Raw genomic sequence first — 14,784 nt, forward strand, 5'->3', positions numbered from 1 at the left:
CCTGCACATGCTCTCTCTCTTGCCTGTTGCCATCCAAGAGGTGACTTTGCTCCTCCTTTGACTTCCGCCATGATCGTGAGGCCTCCCCAGCCATGTGGAACTGTGAGTCCATGAAATGTCTTTCCTTTATAAATTACCCAGTCTCAGGTATGTCTTCATTAGCAGTGTAAGGACAGACTAATACATATACTTTCTGAGGAATCTAATACTGTTGAAAATTCTTTTTCCTCTTTCCATTTGCTTTCTAAGATGCCACTTTTTCTCAGTGTTCTTCCACTCCTCTCTGGTCTCTATCAGCTCCTTTGCTGGCTCCTCTGACCTGCCTTTCTGATGCCTGTGCTCCCAGGAAGCTCTAGGCTTCTCTTTTCTCCTGGTGCAATCCCCAGGAAACCTCTTCCACTTTTTTTGGTTTTTGTTACCACCTGCATATGACTGATCCTCAAATCTCTCTCCCCAACCCTGACCAAGTATCAAGCTTACACATATCTAATTTTCTGTAGAACGTCTTCACCTGAATTTCCCCAAAACCCTTATACTCATCATGTTCAAAATGGAACATGTTCGGCAAGGTTACAAGAGAGAAGATCAACACGTACACACACAAATATTAATCACATTTTACATGCTAACAATGAACGTGTAGAAACTGAAATTACAAATACAATACTATTTACAATTGATTCCAAAGAAAATTAAATACTTAAGTATACATTTAACAAAGCATGTGCAGGATCTCATGATGTAAATTACCAGATGTTGATGAAAGAAATCAAAGAACACTTTAATAAATGTAGAGATATACCAATTCCAAGCATTGGAAGAAAACAGTAATAGTATCAATTCTGCCAAAATTTATCTATAGATTTAATACAATTTTTATAAAATCCCAGTAAGGTGTTTTGTGCACAGAGAAAAATTTATTCTAAAATTTATATGAGGCTTGGCACGGTGGCTCATTCCTGTAATCCCAGCAATTTGGGAGGCCGAGGTGGGCAGATCATCTAAGGTCAGGAGTTCAAGACCAGTCTGGCCAACATGGTGAAACCCCATCTGTACTAAAAATACAAAAAAAATTAGCTGGGTGTGGTGGGGGGCACCTGTAGTCCCAGCTACTAAGGAGGCTGAGGCAAGAGAATCGCTTGAACCCCAGAGGTGGAGGTTCAGTGAGCCAAGATTGTGCCATTGCACTCCTGCCTGGGGAACAAGAGCAAAACTATCTCAAATAAATAAATAAATAAAACAAAATAAAATAAAGTTTATATGAGAGGTCACACATTCTGGAGTAGCTAAAACAATCTAGACAAAGAACAGTAAGGCAAGAGGAGCCATTCTACCTGATATTAAGCCTTACAAGATACCTACAGTAAACAAAGCAGTATGGTATTTGTGGAAGGAAAGACACATAGATCAATGGAACAGAATAGAGAATCCATAAATAGACCCATGAAAACAAGCTCAACTGATTTTTGACAAAGGTGTTAAAGCAGTTCAAATGGATAGTCTGTCCTAAAAATGGTGCTAAAGCAATTGAACATTGAACATCCATAAGCAAAAACAAGAACCTTAAGCTAAACCTCACACGTTGTACAAAAATTAACTCGACCAGGCATGGTGGCTCATGCCTGTAATCCCAGCACTTTGGGAGGCCGAGGCGGGCAGATCACGAGGTCAGGAGATCGAGACCATCCTGGCTAACATGGTGAAACCCCGTCTCTACTAAAAATACAAACAAAACTAGCTGGGCGTGGTGGTGGGTGCCTGTAGTCCCAGCTACTCGGGAGGCTGAGGCAGGAGAATGGCATGAACCTGGGAGGAAGAGCTTGCAGTGAGCCGAGATCACACCACAGCACTCCAGCATGGGTGACAGAGCAAGACTCCATCTCAAAAAAAAAAATTAACTCAAAATAGACCATAGATTTAAATGTAAAACATAAACGATAAAAATATTTTAAAAATAAGAGAAATCATTGGAATTGGGATCTAGCACTAGACAAAGTGTGCTTGGATTTGACACAAGCACAACTTATAAAGAAGCACAACTCACAAGCACAACTCATAAAAAGAATCCTTTATAAATTGGGCTTTATCAAAAGTTAAAACTTTTGCTGTGCTAAAGACCATATTTAGAGGATGAGAAGATAAGCTACACATTGGGAAAAAATACTTGCTAACCACATATACAAAAAAGGACTAGGCATCAGGAAGGAGGAAACTATTCAACTGTACACTTTAAATAGGTACCAGAAGAAATAGATGCTAACTCAGAATTCTATAACCATAAAAAATATTGGCCAGGTGTGGTAGCTCATGCCTGTAATCGCAGCACTTTGGGAGGTGGAGACAGGCAGATCTCTTGAGCCCAGGAGTTCAAGACCAGCCTGGGCAACATAGTGAAACCTCATCTTTACAAAACGCAAAAAAAAAAAAGAAAGAAAGAAAGAAAAGAAAAATTAGCCAAGCATGGTGGCGTGAGCCTGTAGTCCCAGCTACTTGGGAGGGTGAGGTGCGGGGAGCACTTGAGCCCAGGAGGTCAAGGCTGCAGTGAACCATGATTTTACCCCTCCACTCCAGCATGGGTAACAGAGCAAGACTCTGTCAAAAAAGAAAAATTCACAACTAGATAAACACATTTTCAGATAAACAAATGCTGAAAAAATTCACCAAGAGACTTATAAGAAATGCTAAAGAATGTTCTTGAGACTGAAAAGAAATGATAGAAGATGAAAAGTTAAATCTACAGGAAATGAAGGAAAGTGCCCATCATAGTCAATAAATTGATTAATATCACAAAAAGCTGTTTCCTTGTTCTCTTAAAAAACAATTTCTTAAAAGGCAATTCACTGTTTATATCAAGGTGAGATTTATAATACATGTAGAAGTAAAATTTAAGACATAGCATGAAGCATAGGGAAATTACATTGAGTTAAACTCTTCTAAGGTTGCTTTATTTGGGAAGTGAAAAATGGGATGTGCATAGTGGTAGAAGTGAGGTGAGAAATGAGCAATATGAAGTAGGAAGTGTCAGGTGAGAAGTGTGAAGTGGTAGATATTGATTCTAAAGAGACTTTGATAGATTAAAGATGCATATTATTAGCCCCAGAGAAGCCATTACAAACACAGGAAGAGACATAGGTAACAAGTCAGCAGAAGAAATACCATGAGATGCTAAAATATCCAAACAACCCAAAAGCACACAAGAAATGAAAAACAGAGGAACAAAAAACAGAAAAGAGAAATTTAAAAAACAGTGAGATGGAAGAATTAAACCATGCCGTATCAATAGTTACAATCCATATAAGTGAACTAAAACACTAATGTAAAGACAGAGAGTATCTAATTCAAAAAAGGAGGATGCATCTATATGTTGCCCACAAGAGATGCTCTTTGAACCAAATAATACAAATAAGTTAGAAGGTATAAGAATGGAAAAAAATATACCATGCAGAAAATAAGAAAGCTGGAATAGACTTCAAGACAAAGAATATTACAAGAGATAAATGGGATGTTTGATAATAAGCAAAGGAGAAATTCATCAAGAAGACATACAACTCTAATGCACATAATAATATAGTTTAAACACTTATGAGGAAAAAAACTGAGAAAACTAAAGGAAGAAATAAATTCATAATCAAAGTTGGAAACTAAAATCTTGAACAAATAAAGTAGACAAGAATAGATGAAAGTATTCGTAAGGCTATAAAAGGTCTGAATACTGTTATTAACCAACTTGACCTAACCAACATTTCCAGACCACCACATCCAATTACAGTAGAATACATTTTTTAAAGTTTTCTTTTAACTTTTACTTAAGGTTCAGGGGTACATGTGCCTTAGGTATGGTATATAGGTAAACTTGCATTATGGGGGTTTGATATATAGATTATTTCCTCATCCATGTACTAAGCATAGTACCTGATAGGCATTTCATCTGATCCTCTTTCTCCTCCCACCCTCCACCCTCAAGTAGACCCTAGCATCTGTTGTTCCTCTCTGTGTCTATGTGTTCTTGTCGTTTAGCTCCCATTTATAAGTCAGAACATGCAATATTTTGTTTTCTGTTCCTGCATTAGTTTACTTAGGATAATGGCCTCCAGCTCCATTTGTTGCAAAGGATAGAGATGGATGATCTCATTCTGTTTTATGGCTGCATAGTATTCCATGGCATTTATGTACCACATTTTCTTTATCCAGTGTATCATTGATAGGAATTTAGGTTGATTCTAGGTCTTTGCTATTATTAATAGTGCTGCCATGAACATACTCATGCAAGTGGCTTTCTGGTAGAATGATTTGTATTTTAGGGGATATATAACCAATAATGGGATTGCTGGGTCAAATAGTAATTCTGTTTTTCATTCTTTGAGGAATCACCACACTGCTTTTTTTTTTTTCAAGTGCACATGGAAGTTCACCAAATTCCACATAGATAAGGCAATAAATTTTGAACAATTGAGGGGAAAATAAACTTGCCTTGTCTTGTCTTCTATGCATATCTAAAAAGTTCTACAAATGGATAGCAAGATATGGACAGGTGATACTTTGTCCCACTCATTTTCTGCCCATCTTTTCAAACTCCAATAAGCCCAAGGGTCACTACTCCCATGAAGCCCTGATAAACACCACCCAAAATTGGCCCCTCGATTTGTGCCTACCTTCAACCTTCCATATTCTTTATGATACTCACAATGCCTTATCACACATTTTTTGCACATTTTTCTGATTATTGGTCACCATTCCTAGACCACTAGACCAAGAACAGGGATCATATATAATTTGTGTGTGCAGACCCAGTCCCTAGCACAGTGCCTGTCACAGACTAGGCATTTAATAGTTGTTGTTCGTCAATGAATGCTATTCTTAGTAATGGTTGGGACCATTTTAAAGCAAGTATGACTGGCTTCTGTGCCTACCACCTGCTCCCTCAAATAAAGGAAAAGTTCCAGGGAAAGACAGCATGATGAAAAATAGGCCTGAAGTAAAAGATTAAAGGAAGCACATTTTGCCTGATAAGAAGAAAGAGAAGTTTCCTTAGGAATGATTTTCTGTGCCAGCAGAAGATATTGCTTAGTGACAAAGTCAGAGTAAATGACCTTAGATCACCAAAACAATTCAGAGAGAAATAAGAAAGAAATCCCTGTACAAAATAGATGGAAGCAGCAGGCTCTGCCAAAAAGTTGTGGAATTTTGATACTTGATAGTTTAATAAAGCCAACAAAGATCAGTTATTTTGAACAGTTAAATGTGGGTCCAGCAGAAGGATGACCTATCTGAGGATTTTTCCAAACAACAATTTTACCTATGAGTAAATAGAGACACTGCAGGGAAATGTGAAAATGATTATTAGTGTATTCTTTGCCAGGAATATTTTCCCATCACTGTTTTTGTGTTCCATAATTCCCTGACCAATCATTTAGACTTTAGATCGAGGCTGTCTCTTTTATCTTTTGAACCTTATGCCTAATGGAAAGCCAAAGACAAAGTAAAGACTAAATACTTATTGTTGAAAGAATGTTTGTTAAATCGCATAGATATTATTCACCAGTTTCTCTGAGTTTGAGTTTGTTTAATAAAGGAGACAAGTTTACAGCATTGACCATTCAGGTCATCTTTCTTACCCATTATCAAATCCTCAGCCATCCCAGTTCTGTGAAATAGTGAAAAAAACAGTCAGTTCTATGTGTTGTTCCACTTGTAATTCGTTGTCACACTGAAAAGTGAAAGTCACAATATCGTATTATATTTTGATGTGTTGTAACATCACTAGGAAAGCTACCTGCTTTTTTACACAAGAACTTTTGATTATTTATCATATTTCTTACATATATCATTTCTTACATATCCTATCTTCTTACATATGAACTATTTTATTTATTGTATTTGAAAACAGATCTTTTATTTAGACTTTTGAACAGTATGCAACACTTTACCAATGCAAATGCCTTACTAATCAACCAATATTCAGTGTCTGTCTCCTCCATGTGAAAGTTTATAAGAGCATTATTATTATGAGTGTTATACTTCAGCGAGGGACTGAACCACGTAGCCTGCAGAGGTGCTCTATCTTTATGTTTCTATGGTACAACAGAGCACATCTGGGCTTACATCAATGGCTGCACTCAGTTGTTGCAGAATAATACTCCTAATCCTCATTCTCCATGCTTATAAAAAGAAAATTCAATTATGAAACCACAGCATCCAAACTACTTATCCCTGCAGCCCCAAGACTTCATTCATCTGGAGACAGGCTAATGACAGGGCAACTAAGCATTGGGAAATTTGAAAATTTACTTCAAAATAAATTTGCTTTAAAAATGTGGGTAATAATTGCAACTGTAAGATTAAGCCAGGTTTGTCTCATTGTGTAGGTTTCTTCCCATATCCTGCCCCCCCACTTTATGACAGTAATGATTTTGTGACTAAGACTGGTGTCACTGTAATGTTCTTGGGACAGAATGATAGTCCAATGACTCATCAGACAGTAGAAAGGGAAAATATTCAAGAAATTTAACATCATTGTTATTTGAAATATTTCAATACTGTGAATCTCTTGCTAAAAATAAGGACAACTAAATAACTTATTCACTAATAAAAAGCCACAATCAAAACAACTGTGACAGAGTGTGGAACAAATTATAATTACTTAAAGAATCATCGTGATTACTCATAAAAACCTTAACATTTGCCAACCAATTTTTCTTGTCAAAATACATTGTTTCTTCTGGCGTTCATATCCTCAATTTGCCCAATTACTCTCCATAATTTTTTTTTTTTTTTTGGTGGCTGAGACACAAAATAGTATGCAGATTCTAAAGACTTCTATCTGTAAGTATAATATTTGAGAAGTAGATGAGTACCTTTCAACGACAAATGTTGAGATTTGTGAGCAGGAAAGATAGGAAAAAAAAAAGTGTCATGAGGACTTTGGCCTATACCGAGAAGTTTTTGAGTCGATTAGGAGCTCTGGAAACAAATGACATCAACTCTCAGCATTGCGGGTGTCTCATTTTTCCCTTTATCTCTCTTTTCACTGCTTCTCTTCTTCTTCCCTGGATCCATGTGTCTGTCACTTACCATCCTCCACTCCCTCTCCTCTGTGTTCCTTTTCCTGTGCTGCTGTCTGCACACAGCAGCTGTCTGAAGACTGTCCAGCCTTCAGAGATAACTGGGTTGTGGAGTCTGCAAAAATGGGAGTCTATCCCTTTCTCATTCTTTTTTTTTTTGAGACGGAGTCTCGCTCTGTCGCCCAGACTGGAGTGCAGTGGCGCAATCTCAGCTCACTGCAAGCTCCACCTCCCGGATTCACGCCATTCTCCTGCCTCAGCCTCCCAAGTAGCTGGGATTACAGGTGCTTGCCACCATGCCCAGCTAATTTTTTGTATTTTTTTAGTAGAGACGGGCTTTCACCATGTTAGCCAGGATGGTCTCGATCTCCTGACCTCGTGATCCTCCCCCCTCGGCCTCCCAAAGTGCTGGGATTACAGCCGTGAGCCACCGCGCCTGGCCGTGACTATCCCTTTCTATAGCACCTCTAGGAAACACAAACCATGTCCAAGATACAATTAATGCCATCATATATTATCCCCAGCAAGATAGAGCTTCATTTACATGAAAAGTTGTATAGGCACAGAGCTCATCCTTAGGAAGTTGTCCGTGTTTGTTTTAAGTGACCATATTCATAAGCCCTCTCTTAGGTTTGAGTGTTTCCCTCCCAGCGCATTTAACCTCTTCTGACTCCCTACTGGCTGTTTGGTGACCACCTGCCCCAGCACCTTAGCCATGCTCTCCTTACTCAACAATATCCCATGCTCTAAACCTCCTTTCATCAAAATTATGCCCCATTCCCTTAGGATAGTGCTAAGTGAAGTTAATTTGATTGATTACTATAAACCAAGACATTAATGATTTAATAGATATTTGCATTTATCAGGGATTGCTTGATGAGAACACTTAACATGAGATCTATCCTCTTAACAAATTTTCAAGGGCACAACATAGCATTGCTGACTCTAGGCACGATGTTGTATATAGATGTCTAGAACTTACCTTCCATAAATGCATTCAACTGAGGTTTTCTCAAAGAAGTGGTTCAAATAATGTCTTTATATAGTACCTACTGTATGTCAGGTACCCGGTAAAATCTTGGATATTCAGAAGTAGACAAAATACATGTGTTCCTTATCTTCTTGGAGCATTATAATGTAGTGGATCTTTGAGTCAACATCGCAGAGTGGCTGTCTCCATACCATTCCAGTCACATCAGGTAGGGAGATCATCTATTATGTCATCACATGGACTATAAACAATCTATAAAAGTTCATTCTAGGTAGCATTTATGTTCTGGGACTCAGGATGTAATGTTGTTGGTGTTGTTCTAGCACCAACAATAACCATGTGGGTTAGACAGTTCTATTCTCATTTTGCAGAGAAGACTGGCTTTACAGAATTAAATCCTCTACCTATGGATCATGGGACAAGCAAATAACAGTATCAGGATCTGGAGATGATTTTGAACTCCAAGTCCAACATTGTCCACTCCGCCACAGGTGCCACCTCAGATTCTCCTCAAGTCCTCTTGGATATGGAGTGAGTAGATTATCAGGATTTGCATGCCATCTTCAGCTTCTCATTGGATGCCCACATGGTGGAAGGAATAGAATTGTAACACAGGTTTTAAGGTCTTACTTCTATAATACTCCTATGCTAATAATGTATCATTCTTACTGTGTAAATCAAGACACTTATTGGATGCCCACATGGTGGGAGGAATAGAATTGCAAGGCAGGTTTTAAGATCTTACTATCATAATAGTCCTATGCTAATAACATATCATTCTTACTGTGTAAATCAAGATTGACAAGCTGCTCAGCCATCCAGCTCACCTTTAATAATCATTCATTACATTCATGAAACTGAGATCTGATGTAGCATGAAAAAATCATAGTGCTACTTTATGAATGTTATATAAATGAGTCAACAAGGGCGTCTGTGTATTGGGCCCTAGATTGTTTATTTCTTCCCTGCAGGCAGAGACCCACTAACTCAAAAATCTGACAGCTCCAAACTCAAATTTTTATACATCCAATTGTTAAATCAGTCCAAATAAGCAGATAGTCCAAATAACCATATTTGTAGCCACTTAGAGCCTGTCTGTATTGTGTACTCAGTAAAACTGCACCAAACATCTGCTAGCAATAGATAAGTTCTGGGCCCTAAAGGTCCAAGCTGCTGCTGCTGCCCTTTGGAGCTGTCTGAGTCAGACTCTTGCCATGCTGCTAATGACGTTATCTAGACACATAGCCCTCTGTCAAATTTCCCTCTTCCCTGGAAGTTCCCTTGCCCTCCACTCTTTCTGAGTGGTGGCTCCCTGTACTTTAAACTCCAGAAGATCTCATGCTCTGAGGGACTTCTCCTGCTCTGAGGGACTTGTCCTGCTATGAGGGACTTCTGCATGCAAACCCGTCAAAGGGAAATAAAGCTTATCTGTGCTATTGCCACCTTGTGGTCATGTATTGCTTTTTAAAAAATCAGCCCCCATATCCCTCGAAGCATCTACAATAATCTAAAATCTCCTTGGTTCATTTGAAGACACACACAACATACATACAATTCCCCAAGCAAAAGCATGAAGTCAGCTTATTGTTTTTCATTTGTGCATGGTATTTGGCAAATACTCAGCCGCGACTAGTATGTAACAGTAGTAGGCACAGGTGATTCTTATTTGACAGTTGTGTAGCTTGCAACATAGAAGTGAACTAATTCACAGAGTAGATACTACTAGTCATATGAACTCATTAGCTTACCACTTCAAAGTTAATAGAGTGCCCTCATGGGATCAGTCCTATTTTGGAAATGTTTGGAGGTCATAGGAATAGAAAGTAAAGAACATCTTGTGGTCCCAGAAAATAAAGCAAACACTAAAAAATAAATATATAAAAATAAAAAAATTAAGGCTTGTTTAAGCACAAGGGCCCACTTGAATGGCTAATGTTAGAGCAAATTGAGTCACAAAGTAAACAATGGTAGTACTGAACACATAGAATAAAATAAATATCTATGGTTCCAAATTGTTATAAATAATAAAATAAGCAAACAAACAGGGAAAGAAATGCCTCTTCCTCATAGTAGAATTTAAATAAATGTAGAAGATAAAAAGCCATAATCGTCATTAAGCAACTACCACAATAGTAACTGTCACAGACAGATAAGGTACTCTCATGGATGCAAAAATTTGTGGCTGAAAGTTTGAGAATAGATTTTGCATAGTTTCAACATATTTCCCTAAGATCCATACTAACCACAAAGGGAAAAATGGTAACTTTACAGTAAAAAACATGGCAGACACCCACTTAACCAAAGCAATCAAAGTAAATATCAATGATAAGACACAGAGATTATCAACCCCTTAGTATGATGCCCCGAGGACACCACAACATCATTTCTGTGGTATTCTTGCCAAAAATCCATAACTTCATTCCAATTACGAGAAAGTATCAGAATAATTCAAATTGACAGACATTCTATAGAACAACTGATCCAGCCAGGCATGTTGCACTCTGTGGTACCAGCTACTTGGGAGGCTGAGGCAGGAAGATGTCTTGAGGCCAGGAGTTTGAGGCTGCAGTGAGCTATGATCACGCCTGTGACTAGTCACTGAACTCCAGCCTGGGCACCACAGCAAGACCTCATCTCTAAAACAAAACAACATATTAATACTCTTCATAAGTGTCAAGTGATAAAAGATAACCAAGGACTGAAAAACTGTTACAGACAGGAAGAGACTAAGGAGAACTAACTAAATGCAATGTGGGATCCCAGGTAGGATCTTGGAACAGAGAAAGAATGATAATGGAAAAATTGGTGAAATTTGGGAAAACATCTATAATTAATAGTATACTGATGTTAGTTTTCTGTTCTTGACCTTTGTGCTATGGTTATGTAAGATGTTCATATAAGGGTAAGTAAGCTGGTGAGACATAAAGGAATTTTTCATACAATTTTTCCAACTTTTCTGTATGTCGAAAATAGGTCAAAATAAAAAGTTTAATAAAATGAATTAAAATTTAAAAAGTGGTTGGTCAGTGAGACAAACACTAAGGTGCTAGTCTTATAGCTGGGAAAAAAAAAAAACTGAAGTTAGGTGACAGGAAGTCTTTAATCCAGTTTTTCGGTTCAAACAAATTGAGAAAGAGAAATGTTCCATTATTTAACGAAAGCAACCCAGACACAAACACACACCCTAGTTTTCAGCTCAGCTTGTCTTCCTAGACTTCTTAGTGTATCCTCAAGTCATAGGCAGGAAGTCTGATGCCAAGGACAATTATACAGAATAGGAAATCTTATGTGATATATTTACTGTGTTTTAGTTTTTGAACTTATACAGTTAGGATAATTTTCTGAAATGCATGCTCATTTAGGATTGAGGAATGTTGAAAGGGATATTGATGAATAATCCATAAAATTACATCTAATGATTATGAAAGTATAAAGTCAAATATTGCTTACATTAAATCAGAATGTCAGTAGAGAATATTTGCTAACAGTATGTATGTTGAAGGAAGACTTTATTATTTTGGGGAAAATAACATAAAACTCCAGGAAATTATGATCTTACTATTCTCACCACAAGACTGTTTGTGATACAGGAAAATCACTTTTGAAACAAATGTTTGATTATTAGGATAAAATGGCAATGAAGTTTTTCCTTCTTAATAATCAAAGTTTTTTTTAAGACTTCAAGGAAATAATGGAGAAATAACTAGAGAACTTAAAAGAACAGAAGAGACGGACGATGTGAAATTCTGCCCAGATGATCTAAACAGCTTCATAACAAGAATGATACAATGTACATTCATGAGATGTACCAAAAATGGTTACCATTTTATCTTGAATATAGTGAATTGCTAATTTATGTATTAAAAAATTACCATTGTGTTACACAGATTACTGGTTCCCAATCCTGGCTACATCACATAAAAATCACTTGGGGAGCTTTTCATAAAAATGCCAGGAGCTGGTCCCTCCCCTCAGAAATTCTGACTTAATTCACAAGTGAAGCTGAGCATCAATGTTTTAAAAGTTCCCCAAGAGATTCTAGTGTGTCCCTCTCCAACAACTAGGGTGAGAATTACTGTTACAGGTGCTTTTTATTCAAATATATCTGTCATTGGATATACAAGATAAATATTATAATCAAAATTACATTTTGGCAAGATATATAACTCAGTCCTTGAAGCAGCATTCTTAATCTTTAATAGAAATGGATGCCAGAAAACACGCTAAATAAATTGAATCTAAATGATGACACTTATAAATATAACCAAAAATAACAAAATCAGAAGGATTCATCTAATTTCATTTAAGATTATTTTGGTGTAAGAAATGTTCTTGGTTTAATTTTTCTTTCCCCCTAAAAAGATGACTACAAGGTGTAACTCCAAACCTGTATTTTTGTTTTGTGTGTCTACTCACACACCAAATGAAACCATATATAGCTGTACCATCAAAAATCAAAAATTTGTAAGTTACCCTGACAATTTTCTTGATTAATGCATCAATGTTTTAAAAAGCAAACAAAAACCAATCCTCTATTGAGATACTTTCTGGCAAAGCACTTTCCACCTTGTAAAAACTGTGAAATATATTTGAAGTAGTTCTAACTAAAATTAACACATCTTGGATCACCAGGTCAGGAGTGCGAGACCAGCCTGACCAACATGGTGAAATCCCATCTGTACTAAAAATATAAAAATTAGCTGGGCGTGGTGGCATGCACCTGTAATCCCAGCTACTCGGGAGGCTGAGGTAGGGGAATTGCTTGAACCCGGGAGGTGGAGTTGCAGTGAGCCGAGATCACACCACTGCACTCTAGCCTGGGGGACAGAGAGACTCTCTCTCTCAAAAAAAAAAAAAAAAAAAAAAGTAACACATCTTTAGCTACTATTGTGAGAAGGTGACCATTTCCATCACCTTCGCTGGTTGGTTTGACAATCACAAGAACATACAAGTTTTATTCAAACAAGCATCCTCCCTGTACACCACAAAGCGTTGGTTGGTATGATAAGTCAATCTGGCTTGATCCACAAGAATTCTGGGTTGCGGTTTTCTCGGCAATTCACTCTTCAATACAGTTTTCAACACAAAATTAAAGTCCTTTAAGTTAGTTTCTGACAGGAAAGGCAGTTAACTTTCTGCCATTGAGCAGACATGGCCTAAATAGAAGTGTTTTCCTTTCATTCTTGATTTCCAAAGAAAATTTTAGGAGATAACAATAGAGACCAAGACTCTTCTTATCACGGGGCTAAAGGTGTATCTATTATGTTGTTTCAATCAGAAAAATACTATTTCAAATGTGTACTGGTAAGGCATGGTACTCAAAGAAACTAAAAGTTCATTGTAGTACATTAAAAAAAAAAAGAAAAAAAGGTGTAATAAGAGGTTTTTTGTGTTTGTTTGTTTTGAGACAGAGTCTCACTCTGTCACCCAGGCTGGAGTGCAGTGGCACGATCTCAGCTCACTGCAACCTCCCCCTCCCAGGTTCAAGCGATTCTCCTGCCTCAGCCTCCCAAGAAGAGAGTTCTTGATTATGATCCCAGCTATGCCTCCAAATGTCAGCTACTGAAGAACTGTTGAGCACCCTCCACACTCCAGGCTCCCTGAGGCACAGAAACTACAGAAGATAATAAAATACCTATCCTTAGGTCACTTCATTGCTCCTTACTTCAGCATCCCCAGTTTAAAATAAAAGTCATGCTTCTTGCTGAATTGAAGTTAAGCTCTCTGTGGTAATCATTCTTGTTTCTTCTGGAACATCATCAAACATCCCTTCTCTTCTATCTTCGGTGTATTTTCACTTCAAGTCTCTTTGTCAGTAAAAAGTTCAGGGTTTAGTATCTTTCTAAAAAAGGAAGAGAAGGAAGAAAGGAAGGGAAGAGGGAAAATAAGCAGGAATAGAACTTTCCTGGATTTTCCTAGTCCTTCAAGCTAAAGACCTGCCTCTTTCCTTTCTTTCCAAATATCATGAAAGAGCTTAAGGAAAAATTTGATGGATTTGAGAATGCTACAAAAAACGCAAATTTTCTGCATGCCAAAACATTCTGCACACCCAGTTATAAAGCAAACAGAAAACTTGGAAAAAAATATTTACATGAAATACATCATAGGGTCTATGAACTTGATACATACAAAATTCATTCAAATGCATATAAAAACACTAACATCCTAAGAGAAAAATAAAGTTAAGGAACAGGAAATTTATAGAAAAACAAATGACTGATAAACATGAAAATAATTTGTCACTACGATAGTAATCAAAGAAATTCAAACAAAAACCGTAAGGTACTTAAAATTTTAGTTCAGCAATTTTTTGAAATGACAATGATAATTGTTGGCTGAAAAAGAATCCTCATACAATTGCTAGTAGCACCATCAATTTACACCTGTTTCTTAGAAGAGCTCGGTAATACAACCAATCATCAAAATTTGTAGATTCCGTATTTGCTAATTCACTTACTGACGAAAATTTGTTACCCCAAAATCGGTATTTCTGGCGCTTTTGCAGTCATTTATGAACATGCACAGAGTGGCAAAAAACGTGGGCCATTTGACGTGCACATTCCCAGCCAGGGTCAAGCAAGGTGAGCCTCTGCCTTTTTATGTCAGCTTTGAGACTATAAATACATGTCCTGTTCATGGTCTAATTCATGATGCTTTACTCATTAGTAGAAGAGATAAATAATGCCATCTTTATATCAGTCATCATGTTTCAAATAGAAAGTCAATTATTTC

General features: G+C 37.3%; 1 long non-coding RNA gene across 1 annotated transcript in view; it reads left to right on the forward strand.

Annotated features, from left to right (window-relative positions):
* Positions 1–8,487, forward strand: part of LOC116457926 (uncharacterized) — a 28,619-nt gene extending 20,132 nt beyond the window's left edge. The window contains exon 6 of the long non-coding RNA XR_009210761.1: positions 8,424–8,487. This is a non-coding gene — a long non-coding RNA (uncharacterized LOC116457926). The remainder of the gene's footprint in view (positions 1–8,423) is intronic.
* The last annotated feature ends 6,297 nt before the right edge of the window (positions 8,488–14,784 follow it).

This window comes from Hylobates moloch, unplaced genomic scaffold (assembly GCF_009828535.3).
Source record: "Hylobates moloch isolate HMO894 unplaced genomic scaffold, HMol_V3 SCAFFOLD_18, whole genome shotgun sequence".
NCBI classification, from domain to species: Eukaryota; Metazoa; Chordata; class Mammalia; order Primates; family Hylobatidae; genus Hylobates; species Hylobates moloch.